At 39.6% G+C, this 12,197-nt stretch overlaps 1 long non-coding RNA gene across 1 annotated transcript in view; it reads right to left on the reverse strand.

The window, feature by feature from the left end:
* The window catches only part of LOC130683780 (uncharacterized), a 34,800-nt gene that overhangs the window by 7,543 nt on the left and 15,060 nt on the right, over nucleotides 1-12,197 (reverse strand). Inside the window, exon 2 of the long non-coding RNA XR_008997724.1 lies at nucleotides 2,040-2,103. This is a non-coding gene — a long non-coding RNA (uncharacterized LOC130683780). The remainder of the gene's footprint in view (nucleotides 1-2,039; nucleotides 2,104-12,197) is intronic.

The raw sequence follows: 12,197 nt of genomic DNA on the forward strand, positions 1-12,197 counted from the left end.
GGCAAAACCACCTTTCCTCTTCCTTCCTCTGTACTTTGGTGGATTCATTAACACAGGGCTTTGAGGATAGGTACTAACTGAATTCTGGGAATTGGCTCAAGTTCATTTACCTTAAAATGGGAAAGGAATGGCCTCTTCACATTACTGAAGGCCCAGAAAAAATAAAAGGGGAGGGGTAAGCTTCCGAATTAATCTCAGAACATGACTGTTTTGGCTGACTATATTAAAGAGGATCAAGGCCATAGTTGTCACATAAATGACATTACCTCGTTTACCATCATGACATTATTATGTACAACACAGCATTGGTAAAGAGCATAAACTCCAGCACCACACTTCTAGGGTTCAAATCCTGTCTCTGCCACTTTCATTCTGTGTGGCCTTGGTTAAGTCACTTCACCTCTCTGTGATTAGTATTCTCATCTGCAGAGCATCTACTCCATAGGGTTGTTGTGAGGATTGAATTAAATATTTTAAAACTGCTCACAACAGGGCCTGGTGCCAAGAAGTACTATGTAAGTGCTTGTTCTTGTGCCTGATTCTGATCCTCTGGTGTCAATATAGTCATTTGTATTTACTAGCAAATGTAGCCACAAAAATAATTAGGGCTGTCTTTATTCATAGTTGTGACAGTGCAGACAATGGACCTCTAAAAACTAGGATCCTTTAGGGCAAAGGCTAACTAAATCTGGCTTCTGTCCCATTCTCTGTGGTAACAGGCTAGCTGTCAAGGCAAGATTGGGAAGATGGAGATTCAGCTAAGAACACAAAGATCTTCCAGGTGCACGCAATATACCTTCTGCTCTGGTTGCCTAATGTCAATCTGCTAAGATTCATATGATATTGGGACATACAAATGATAGAGCATTTGCTGTTCACCTAGAACATGGTGTCAGGGCCCTGTTTTTCTGAAGATGGCTCACCAGGTACAACAGAGCTCTGCATTCAGAAGCTACAACCGCAGAAACACCAAATTGCCTGAGCATTGCCAGTCAACCAGGAAAATACTGGAGTCAATGAATAGCTATCTGCGTTCAGCAATATGGCACTTCTGGGACTGACTGTTCCTTGCTAAGAAGCAGCAACGTGTATGTGGGAGGGGCCAGCGGCTGCTCGTACATTCAGTTAATGAAAGAGGTTTTCTTCCTTGGACTAATACTTAAAACTACTCACTCATTCCTGGTAATATTATACTTTAAGATATTATTCATTTGATAATTAACAGCATGCAATACTACAGAAGTGATTTTTATGTACAGAATATGAACAATTCTGTTTCTTTTGGCACAGAATTAGAGGGGAGGGAAACTGCAAGCCTAGATGAGAATTTACCTTTTTTTTTAAGTAATAAGGCCTGAGTTATAAATCTTACATACTGGAATTATGTATAGCTCTAGTTAAGATCTTTTTGTATCTCAGCTTTATCTGGTAAGGGCTTATCAATTTTTGGAAAATATGTCTTTGAACTTAGAGTTCATGTATTTGTTTTGAATCTCAGTCCAAGTTGGTTGGAAGCTTGATACAATTCTAAGTCTGAAAGTTTTTTCTTTTCTTCTTTTCCAGATAAGATTTTGTACAAATTGTAATCTTCATTAAATAACATATAACTCTCCCTACCTCCCTCTTTTTTTATCCATGACAGTGGCATCTAACCCATGAGGACCAATATTATGTCCCTTGGAGGAAGAATTTGGTTGAAGCCAGCCATGCACATCGGGCCTGCCTTTCCCTAGTTTAGGTGCAAACAAACAAACAAACAAAAACAAAGAACAGGTAAATTAACTATCTTCATTTGGTCTTGAACATACTCTCTAAGGATGATGCCACAGATCTAAACAAAAATTCCATACAGCAGCCCTGATATGCTCATCATGAAAGTCCTTGCTGATTGAACTTCAAAATGAACAACTAGCAAAGAAGCAATATTTAAATCTGCTGGTAGGTGTTCCTGGGAAGTGTGACATTCCTGGGTCAGTGCTTACTTATTTGATATTCAAACTGAATGTTGACTTGGAGTTATCAAAACTCTGTAATCCTACCTGCTTTACGAATTGCCCAGCTTGGACAGATTCTTGTGTTTTTAGCCAGTGGCAGTTTGTAAGGCTGCAGAGGGAAAAACAGGGTTAGTGTCTGTTATGGGCTGAATTTCTCCTCAAAATTCATATGTTAAAATCCTAACCCCAAGATGATTGTATCTGAAGGCCTAGGAGTTCAATATTTGTAGTTAGGAAGTAATTAAGGCTATACGAGGTCATAAGGAGAGCTCTGATCCAATATGGCTGGTGTTCTTATAAGAGGAGGAAGAGACACCGGGGATGCATGCACAGAGAGAGGAGGCTACCTGAGGACCCAGTAAGAGGAGGCCTCTGCAAGCCAAGGGGAGAGGCCTCAGGAGAAACCCACCTTGTTGGCACCTTAATCTGGGATTTCCAGACTCCAGAACTGTGAGAAAAACTTTTCTGTTGTTTAAACAAACCAGACTATGGTTTTTTGTTAAGGTAGCTTTAGCTAAATATTACAGTGTGATATTCAGAAAAAACTACAGAATTTGAGTGACTTTTGAGCATAGAGCTCTCCCCCTTGTGGGAGGATGTAACATTTTGGGTGAGTTGACTCCTGTTCAGTTGAGAGCAGTTTCTACAGATGGGGGCAGTTATGAATCATTAGCAGCCAACACTCAGCAGATGGAAAAGATGGGTGTACCAGTAGGTAAATGGAATCTGGACACAGAACCTATACTATCCACTCACATAAAATATTGGGGTGAAATTTGGACTTGCTATAAAAATGATGGCTCAAGATGAATCTCCTAGCCTCCCTTTTCAATCCCATTGTCCCCATTCCCTTCTATATAGAAATTCTAGATTAATACGTTCCAAGTATGTCCATTTTCCTGATGTGTACCAGAAATCTAATTTTGTTCAAAGAAGAGCATCTGATAAATTACCCTGTACCCCCTGGCATTTCATCTCTCTGAAGGAGAAAACAATCAAGGGAAATACTATTCTGTTTTTAATTTTGACCAAGGTACAATGCGACTATGAGAAACAAATATCATGACGGAGAAGACAGGCAATCCTAAACTTTGAGGATGCCAGTTGTCAGGTGGGCTTCAGAAAAGGATAGCTCTGGGTCTGTACTTAGAAACTCTCAAAGGGATATGTTCAAGAAGGAAAAAAATTCTAAAACTGAAGTGTCAACTGTTGATCCCAGTGGATACCCAGGGGTGACCCCCAGCTACTTTATCTGTACTTTGCGTCCTCCCTGGCCATAGGTCATCCAGGAATAGACCCAAGCTGAGCCAATCAATTTTTCAGTCCGGGAACCTGGACTGCTGAACTGAGAGTCTAAAAGTTGTGGTGATGTCCAATGCCCTAGAGTGGAGCCATGCACTGCCAGTGACCATGACCTTGCTCTTGGTGTTCAACTTTTCTTTGGAGCCTTTTAATCTATTCTGGCCAGAGTTTGTTACTGTTATTTGCAACCAAAAGAGCCTTAAGTAATACAGGTCTTCTTCAAGCCTTGCCTGCAGATTGACTATGTTTCATATACAACTATTATTTTTAAAGATCTATAATATTGATTAACAATTTGCATGTTAATTTCAATGTAGGTTAACAGTAACTTTTTTGCCATTATGTAGTTTTCTCAATGTATATTAAAAGCCCAAATGAAGTGAAGATGTTAAAAAGGATATTCCAATAAAGAAGAAGGTTGAGAAACTGTTGATCTAGAACTTTCTGCTAAGGTAATGGGCCTCTTTGTGAGGTAATGGCAATGAAACTTAAAGGTTAATGGACATGCATTTAAGGCAGGAAGTCCCTGGTACCTGCTCAAAGTCAGACAATTTAACCAGACCAACAGCAGGGCTCAGTGGAACTTTTGGGTGGACATGCTTGCTGGCACACTTGTAGAAATTTTATAATCTCAATGTGACCTTACCATTCAGGGTAAGGATTCAAATAAGCCATCATAGGTCTGTGCAGTGTGCTTAAAAGAGTCTATACTCCAGCCGAGTGTGTCTTATGAGAGTCTATATATTCTGGGAGCTTACTCTGACCACTGTCTTCCTTTTGAACGCAGTCACAGTGTGTGCTGGGAGAAGCAGCTGGTACTTTGAGAGCAGAGAGGCTTTACTTTCCTAGAGAAAAGGTCACTGGGATGTTGGCTGTGTCCTTTTTGCTACTAACAAAGGTGGATACTTAGAAGAAAGGGCTGAGATCTTCACAGAGTAAAAATTGAGAGTCACTAATGGTTGGATAGGAAGATTTTGACTTCATTGTTTCTCTTGAGATTGTCACTTAAAATGATTGTAAATATTATGAATTGTGATAAGTTTAAAAGGCCTACCCTGTATTCTTTGCAAAAAGTCTAAATGAGGTGCCCCAGTGGCCCTCATGCAACATGTGGTACGTTTTAACCACATGTTAGATATAAAATCTCACATCCTGCTTTAAGATTATTTGAAATTGTAAAATAAAGTATGTATTATCACTAAAAGTATATAAAAGCAATAACAATTTCAGAATATGGTATTAATAGTTACATACCACTCTCCCCACCCTCACCTCTACCCATACAACCTCTGCTTGACCCCCCATGAGTCAGAGATATCCAACCACAGAAACCATCCTGTATAGCTGTTAATCCTCTGTTTCATCAATTTGCTGACTCCTGATGTTGCCATGTTCTTAAGGTATAATGTGTTTCAAGGGTATTTTGAAGATGAATTTCCTTTATCTCTGATCTTTCTTGCAAAAAAAAAAAAAAGAGAAATCAAGTTGGCCAAGTTCTCTGACACTGAGGACTGACTCCTTAACCACCTCAGGCGAACCTAATGGTTCCAGCTTTCGACATTCCAGTTTGGACATTCCCTAAAACAGTGGTTCCAGTTTGAGACATTCCCTAAAACAGTTAGGGAATTCTTTGCCATTGGGAAAAACTAATGTTTTCAGGTAATATTAGTCAAAATGAAGATGGCTTTTCATTTCTTTCTGAAATTGGAATAATTTATTCAGGTTTTAACCTGAAAATGCAAAGACACTTAGTTGGGGAAATGTACGTCTTGACTAGAATAATATTTGACTTGCTTGTCAAGCTCCCACAGGGCCAACAGAGAGAACAGGGCCCAATGTGCAGACAGGATGCATCCCAATCTCTGAAACCAACTTAATACCAGCAAATCATTCCATAGAGCCTATCAGTTCTAATGAATTTCTGTTGCAAATGAATTTGTTCATTCATTTTCATGTGACATAATTAGGAGTGATCAGACCCTCTGGTCTATTAACTGAAACAAATTTAGAAAATGAAAGACCAACAACTATCCATCTGGATCGATCAACGCTGGGAACACTTTGCTATCCAGATTTAATTTGATATGATCTGATGTGGCCTCCCTCTAAAGTCTATTTCATAGCTGACAATAAACAATTCATATGTGCTGAATGTTTCTAACCCAATCCAAGAAAGAACTGATCCCAGAAATTACATTCCTTTTGTTGTTCCCTTGTATCTATTCAGTTAGTTCGTTATAAAAATTAAAATGCTGTTTTTGCTCAATGACCTTTAAATGTTGAATTTGCCAGGACCTCTCTCCACTGTGTGGTCAGCCAGATTCTGCCAGAAGTATTCTGTGCATGCAAGGGGTGACTGCTTGGCTACAACTGCCTGTACTCCAGCCTCATTTTCAACTGGGAGCATGTTCTCCCACAGACACAACGGAAGGGTACCATTGATAATTCACATACTCTTTAAACCTAAAATGTCGGCCCAACATAACATGTTTCCACATAACATGTTTTTCCAACCAGTGTGGGTGTGATTATTCACATCCACATTACTCAAACTTGGGCTATTGCTCAAACTCCTTTTGTGGAATTCTAAATTTCCTTTGAAAGCCATTTTTGTCTTTGGGGGTCAAAAAAACCCTTTCTCCTTGGAGTATGGAAAGAGATAAGTACTTTTGGAGGTGTTCTTTTTCCCTCCCAAGAACTGAATTTCTACCCTTTCCTTTCCTCCCCTCTGCTAAGTGCAGTCACTCCAACTCCCAGATCTAAGGACTAGCCCATGTGGGTGGTGTCACAGTTTTTACTCAGAGGTTTTAAAGTTCTCAGTCATGCCCTTCCTTAACTGGAGCTACACTTAATTCTTTATTTGCCATGTTTTCTTTTCTCCTGAAGACTTAACCTGCACAGACAGTTTCCTATGTGAATTCCTTCTCCAAGTCACTCTGGGTGCCTGTGCTCTATGACACATGGGTGTATGCAGGTTGATTTATACCCACATGTCAAGATTCTTTTTCTTACTAAGTATTGCATGCCCTTCCCATTTCAACCTCTGCTCCATCTGATCCTTATAAATCTTTGAAAACAAATTTCTTAGGATTTTATAGTTCTCTTATTTAGAAATTTTGCTATTGGATTACCTCAGTCTTGTAGAACCATGTTAATTTGATAGCAGTGGGCAATATAAGGATTCTGGAATTTATTATGGTCTATGGAAATCATATCATGGACTCATGAAGGGAAGGTTTTGTTGGAAAAATGTCAGTCAGTGCCCTTTGTAATGGCTATGGATTTTATGGTGGAGACAGAGGTAAAAGATTCTGAAAACTGAACATAAAAAAGCTATTATTCTTGAATGGATTAAGAAGATGTGGTACATATACACAATGGAATACTATTCAGCCATAAGAAAGAAACAAATCCTACCATTTGCAACAAACAATGTGGATGGAGCTAGAGGTTATTATGCTCAGGGAAATAAGTCAGGCAGAGAAAGACAGATACCAAATGATTTCCCTCATTTGTGGAGTGTAACAGTGAAGTAAAACTGAAGGAACAAAATAGCAGCAAACTCACAGACTCTAAGAAGGGACTAGTGGCTACAAAAGGGTAGGGGTGTGGAAGGGCGGGTGGGGAGGGAGGGAGAAGGGGATTATGGGGTATCAATAGGTGCACATGGTGTGTGTGGGATCACAGGGAAGATAGTGTAGCTCAGAGAAGACAAATAGGGACTCTGTGGCATCTTACTACTACACTGATGGAGAGTGACTGCAATGGGGTATGGGGAGACTCAATAATAAGGGTGAATGTAATAACCATATTGGTTTTCATGTGAAACCTTCATAAGAGTGTATATTAATGATACCTTAATTTAAAAAAAAAGGCCATCATTCTTTGCAAGAGAGACAATAAAGAGCTCTTGAGAAAGCTACAGATTAAAGGAATATTAGAAATCTGCCATTGGAAGGGCAGCAGCCTTCCAGAAAATGACTTCAGATGTTCAAGCCACATCTGTATTATTAAAACCACTATTGGTAAAAGAAAGTGCACCAAGAGAATATTAATTAGACATACATTTCTGAGGTATTTTATCTATTGACTGCTAATTTTTTCATTATATCAAAAAAATGGTCGTATGAAGAATCTCAGATAGTCAAAATGTCAGAAAGTAAACATTTTGTGTGACAGCTATCACCTCTATTTAGTGTGCTACCACTTATGTGACAATCATATTGCTGAATTTGGGGATTAGTACTGGAATCTTAAGAATAAAAAATATTGAATTACAAATTATCTTAGTTTGCATTGCTTTTATGTTTAAAATCTTTCCTAATTTTAGGTTCTGTTGTGTCTAAGAAAAATTGGAAACTTTGCCCACCTTGGTATGGCCTAATGAATGAATTGTATTAGAAACAGAATTTCAATAAATAATCATTTATTCATTTTTTTCAATAAATAGGCTGTAGGCACATATCTGGCTCATGACAGGACAGTACTAGGCCCTGGGGGTACAAAGATGAAGTGGGCACAGTTTTTGCCATCAAGGGCCACAGTCTAACAAAAATGGACAAGCAAACAAATAATTAGTGTGCAATAGAGGAAGCTAACTCCTACTGAGCATGCCAGAGTAGGTTCATAGATGAGGTGAGCATTGAGATATCTTGAAGGATAAAAAGCAGTTTGCCTGATGGACAAGGGAAGGAAGGGCCCTCAAGACAGAAGGAATATATTTGCAATGATATTAATGTGAGATAGAGCATAACAAGAACTGGCAACAGTGGTTGTTTAATGTGTCTGGATCCAGGGGACCTTTGGGAGATTAATGGGAGTTGGAGCTGGAGAGGCAGGCAGGGTCCAGGCCATGGAAGTCTTGACCCCTGCTAGGGAATGTAGGCTTTACCAAAATCAGGAGAAACTGATACATTGTAAATAAGGAAAAATGATCAGTGGCCTTTTAGAAAGATCACTTAGGTGGTGGCCTTTTAGAAAGATCATGTAGGTGGCAGTGGAGTAGATGGAGGAAATGGTTCAGGGTCAGAGAGGCTAGGCGGTTACTACACAGGTTCAAACAAGAATGATAATTACTAACATTGAGTGCTAACCATGTGTCAAGCACTTGATATATGTCATCTCATTTAACCCTCACGATGATCCTATCAGGTAGTATGTTAGTCAGGTTAGGTCATGCTGTGACAAAAAACAACCTCAAAATCTCAGTGCCTTAAAACAACCAAAATAATTCTTTGCTCATGCCACATGTTCCATGCAGGTTAGCCAGGGGGCAATGCTCCTCATAGTAACACAGAAACCCAGGATAATAGAGGTTTCATTTGAATATACAGTAGTGAGAGGGGATCATCATCACAACAAGGGAAGGGTATTATACATCCTGACTTCAAGCTATACCACAAAGCTACAGTAATCAAAACAGTGTGGTGCTGGCACAAGAACAGATCCATAGATCAATGGAACAGAATAGAGAACCCAGATATAAACCCCTGCATGTATGGTCAATTAATATATGATAAAGGAGCCATGAATACACAATGGGGAAAAGATAGTCTCTTCAATAACTGGTGTTGGCAAAACTGGACAGCTACATGCAAGAGAATGAAATTGGACTACTGTCCAACTCCACACACAAAAGTAAACTTAAAATGGACTAAAGAACTAACTATAAGACATGAAACTATAAAATTCTTAGAAAAAAACAGGCAAAAATCTCTTGAGCATAAGCACAAGCAATTTTTTCCTGGACACATCTCCTCGAGCAAGGGAAACAATAGAAAAAATGAAAAAGTGGGACTTCATCAACCTAAAAAGCTTCTGTATAGCACACAACACCATCAGCAGAACAAAAAGGCAACCTATGGTATGGGAGAATATATTCATAAATGATTTATCCAATAAGGGGCTAACATCCAAAATATATACAGAATGCATACACCTCAAAACCAAAAACCTAAAAAACAAATAACCCAATTAAAAAACTGGCACAGGACCTGAAGAGACATTTCCCCAAAGGAGAAATACAGATGGCCAACAGTCACATGAAAAGATGCTTCACATTCCTAATCATCAGGGAAATACAAATCAAAACCACAATGAGATAGTACCTCACACCAGTTAGAATGGCTACTATCCAAAATACAAGAAATATCAAGAGTTGGCAAGGGTGTGGAGAAAATGGAACCCTCCTACACTGTTGGTGGGAATGTAAATTGGTGCAGCAACTATGAAAGCATTGTAGAGGTTCCTCAAAAACTGACAATAGAAATAACATATGACCTAGTAATTCCACTTTTAGGAATTTACTGGAAGAAACAAAATCCCTGATTTGAAAAGATATATGTACCCATATGTTTATTGTTGCATTAGATACAATAGCCAAGATATGGGAGCAACCAAAGTGTCCATCAGTAGATGAATGGATAAAGAAGAGGTGGTACATATACACAATGGAATATTATTGAGCCATAAGAAGAAAGAAATCCTGGCATTTGCAACAACATGAATGGACCTAGAGAGTACTAGGCTAAGTGAAATAAGCCAGGTAGAGAAAGACAAATACCATATGATTTCACTTATTTGTGGAATATAAAACAAAAGAAAACAAAATAGCAGTAGACTTATAGACACTGAGAAGTGACTGGTTGTTGCCATGGAGGAGGGGTTGAGGGGAGTGGGAGAGGGATAAAAGGGCTTAAAAATCTCAATCATAATATAAATTGGTCATGGGGATAGCAGTACAGCATGGAGAGTGTAGCCAATAGTTCTGTAATGTCTTCCTATGTTGACAGATAGTAACCTTACTAGAGGGGGTGAGGGTTTAATAATATGAGTAATTGTTGAACCACTGTGTTGTATACCTGAAATCAATATAAGATTGTATATCAGAGGTAATTCAATAAAAGAAAAAAACCCTACAAATTTTTAGGCTTTTTCCTCCAAGTTTCTGACCCAGTAGATCTGAGGTGGGAATCTAGAATTTGCATTTCCAACAGTTTGTAAAACAAATTTCCATCTGATGCTGATACAACTGATCAGGGGAGAACAATCTGAGAAATTCTGCCCTAGAACATGGTGCTGACATTAAAATGTGATCTTCCTGGTGTCCCGGATAGATGCCTGAGGTATTATGAACAAAGTATTAATGAGACTTTCCATTCAGGCTGAGCTGACACTCTGGTGACCCCCATCACTGTTTGAACTCTAATATTTCTGCCTGGCCTTCAAGCTCACAGAAGCTGTTATCTGGTAATTCTTGGATAGTCTTATCTTACATATGTCAGCACAGCTCATAGCCAAGCGCCTACAGAGACCCCACCCCACCAAGGATATTTGGAGCCCTGTTTTTGCAAAGCTTCCACCTCTCCAGTGCCCCATCTTGCAGATTCCAGCTGCTCAGCTGCCCCAAACTACAGTCTCTGACTGCTCAGCTCAGCAAGTCCTTAAGCTTCCTGGTATGGAAACTGCCCTCAGATAGAGTCTGAGTGATTCTGGGCTCACCTCTTAAGTATCTCTTCACTTAGGGACCACAGAGTTCTGCTACCTGAAACAGGTGACTCATATAATTTGTCCAGTTGAGTAATTTTTTTTTTAATAATGGTGGATTGCCAGTTTACTCCATTATAGCAAGGGGTGGAAGTCCTGACTTTAGACCTTTTGGATTTAAGGAGCATTAGACTATCCAGATGGCAGTATCAACAATGAAGTTAGCCTAGAGATAAAGGTTTCCAAGGCATCAATGCATAGATAGTAACTGAGAACAAGGGCATGAATCACATAGGAGGTTGTACAAAATAAGAACAGTAAAAGATCAAAGATAGAATCTTGGAGGAACTGCCAGGTTTTCATGGATGAGAGAAAAGAGGGTTGGCGAAAGAGTCATAGAAGGAATGGTCTAATAGGCAGAATAATGGTCCATTAACTGTCCCAGAAGGCAATGGAGAAGACTTTCAATAAATATATTTTCAATTCTTGCTGTATCTCCCCAGTGTGCTAAGAAGTTTGCAAAAAGAATTTTGTTCTTATATTTCAAGCAACCCAATACTATAGTACTATCGTCAGTCCCATTTTGTAGATGAAGATGAGGATGAACATGAAGAAACTGACAGTTGAGTGACTTACACAGGGTCATGCAGCTGGTTAAGTGGCAGAGCCAGGACTTGAACCCAGGCATTCTGTCTCCAATATTGGCTCTGACACCACAATGCGCTGCCTCACTCCAAAGTAAGAGAGGATAACCAATGCTATAGGGCTGTCTAGGAAGCTGAGGATTGAAACGTGCCTATTGGATTAGCACTAGGGCCACCGGCGAGCTCAGCAAGAGCCCACTGCAATAAGCAGTAGGTGCTAATTAACCGCTCAACATTAAGTTCCTGGGCTTAACTCATCTTTGAGCCAGAGTCTGCTTGCATTTTTCTCCCCCTCAGAAACCTACTCCAGGTTTCTGCTCAGAAAGAGGAGACTCACTCCCTAACTGCATTCAGGGAAGATATCTGGTGCTCCAGCTTCCTAACGGGGTGAAGTGCAGTGTGAGGTGCCTGCTTATAACCCAGCAACTGTGCACAGGCACAGATCTACATGCATTTGAACATATCATCAACTCAATTACCTATGTTCAGATTAGCCTCGGCAAATCTTTCAGCTCTCACAGCTCTCTTCAGGTGCTCAGGGGTTTATTATACGGAGATGTTGATCAGCTGTTCTCCATGTCTCTTGTGGGCAGAACAAAAGGAAAGAGGCTTAAATGTCAGTAAGAGATTTAGATGTAAGTGAGAACTCTGTGAGGCAGGGAGGTCCTGTGCCCCCGAGTAAATGTTTCCAGCCTTTCTGTCTTATTTAGCCCTAAATATTCCCTTTCCCACCATTCCATCTCTTTCTTGTTTTCTCACAAAAGACAAACAA

This window comes from Manis pentadactyla, chromosome 5 (assembly GCF_030020395.1).
Source record: "Manis pentadactyla isolate mManPen7 chromosome 5, mManPen7.hap1, whole genome shotgun sequence".
Classification (NCBI taxonomy): domain Eukaryota; kingdom Metazoa; phylum Chordata; class Mammalia; order Pholidota; family Manidae; genus Manis; species Manis pentadactyla.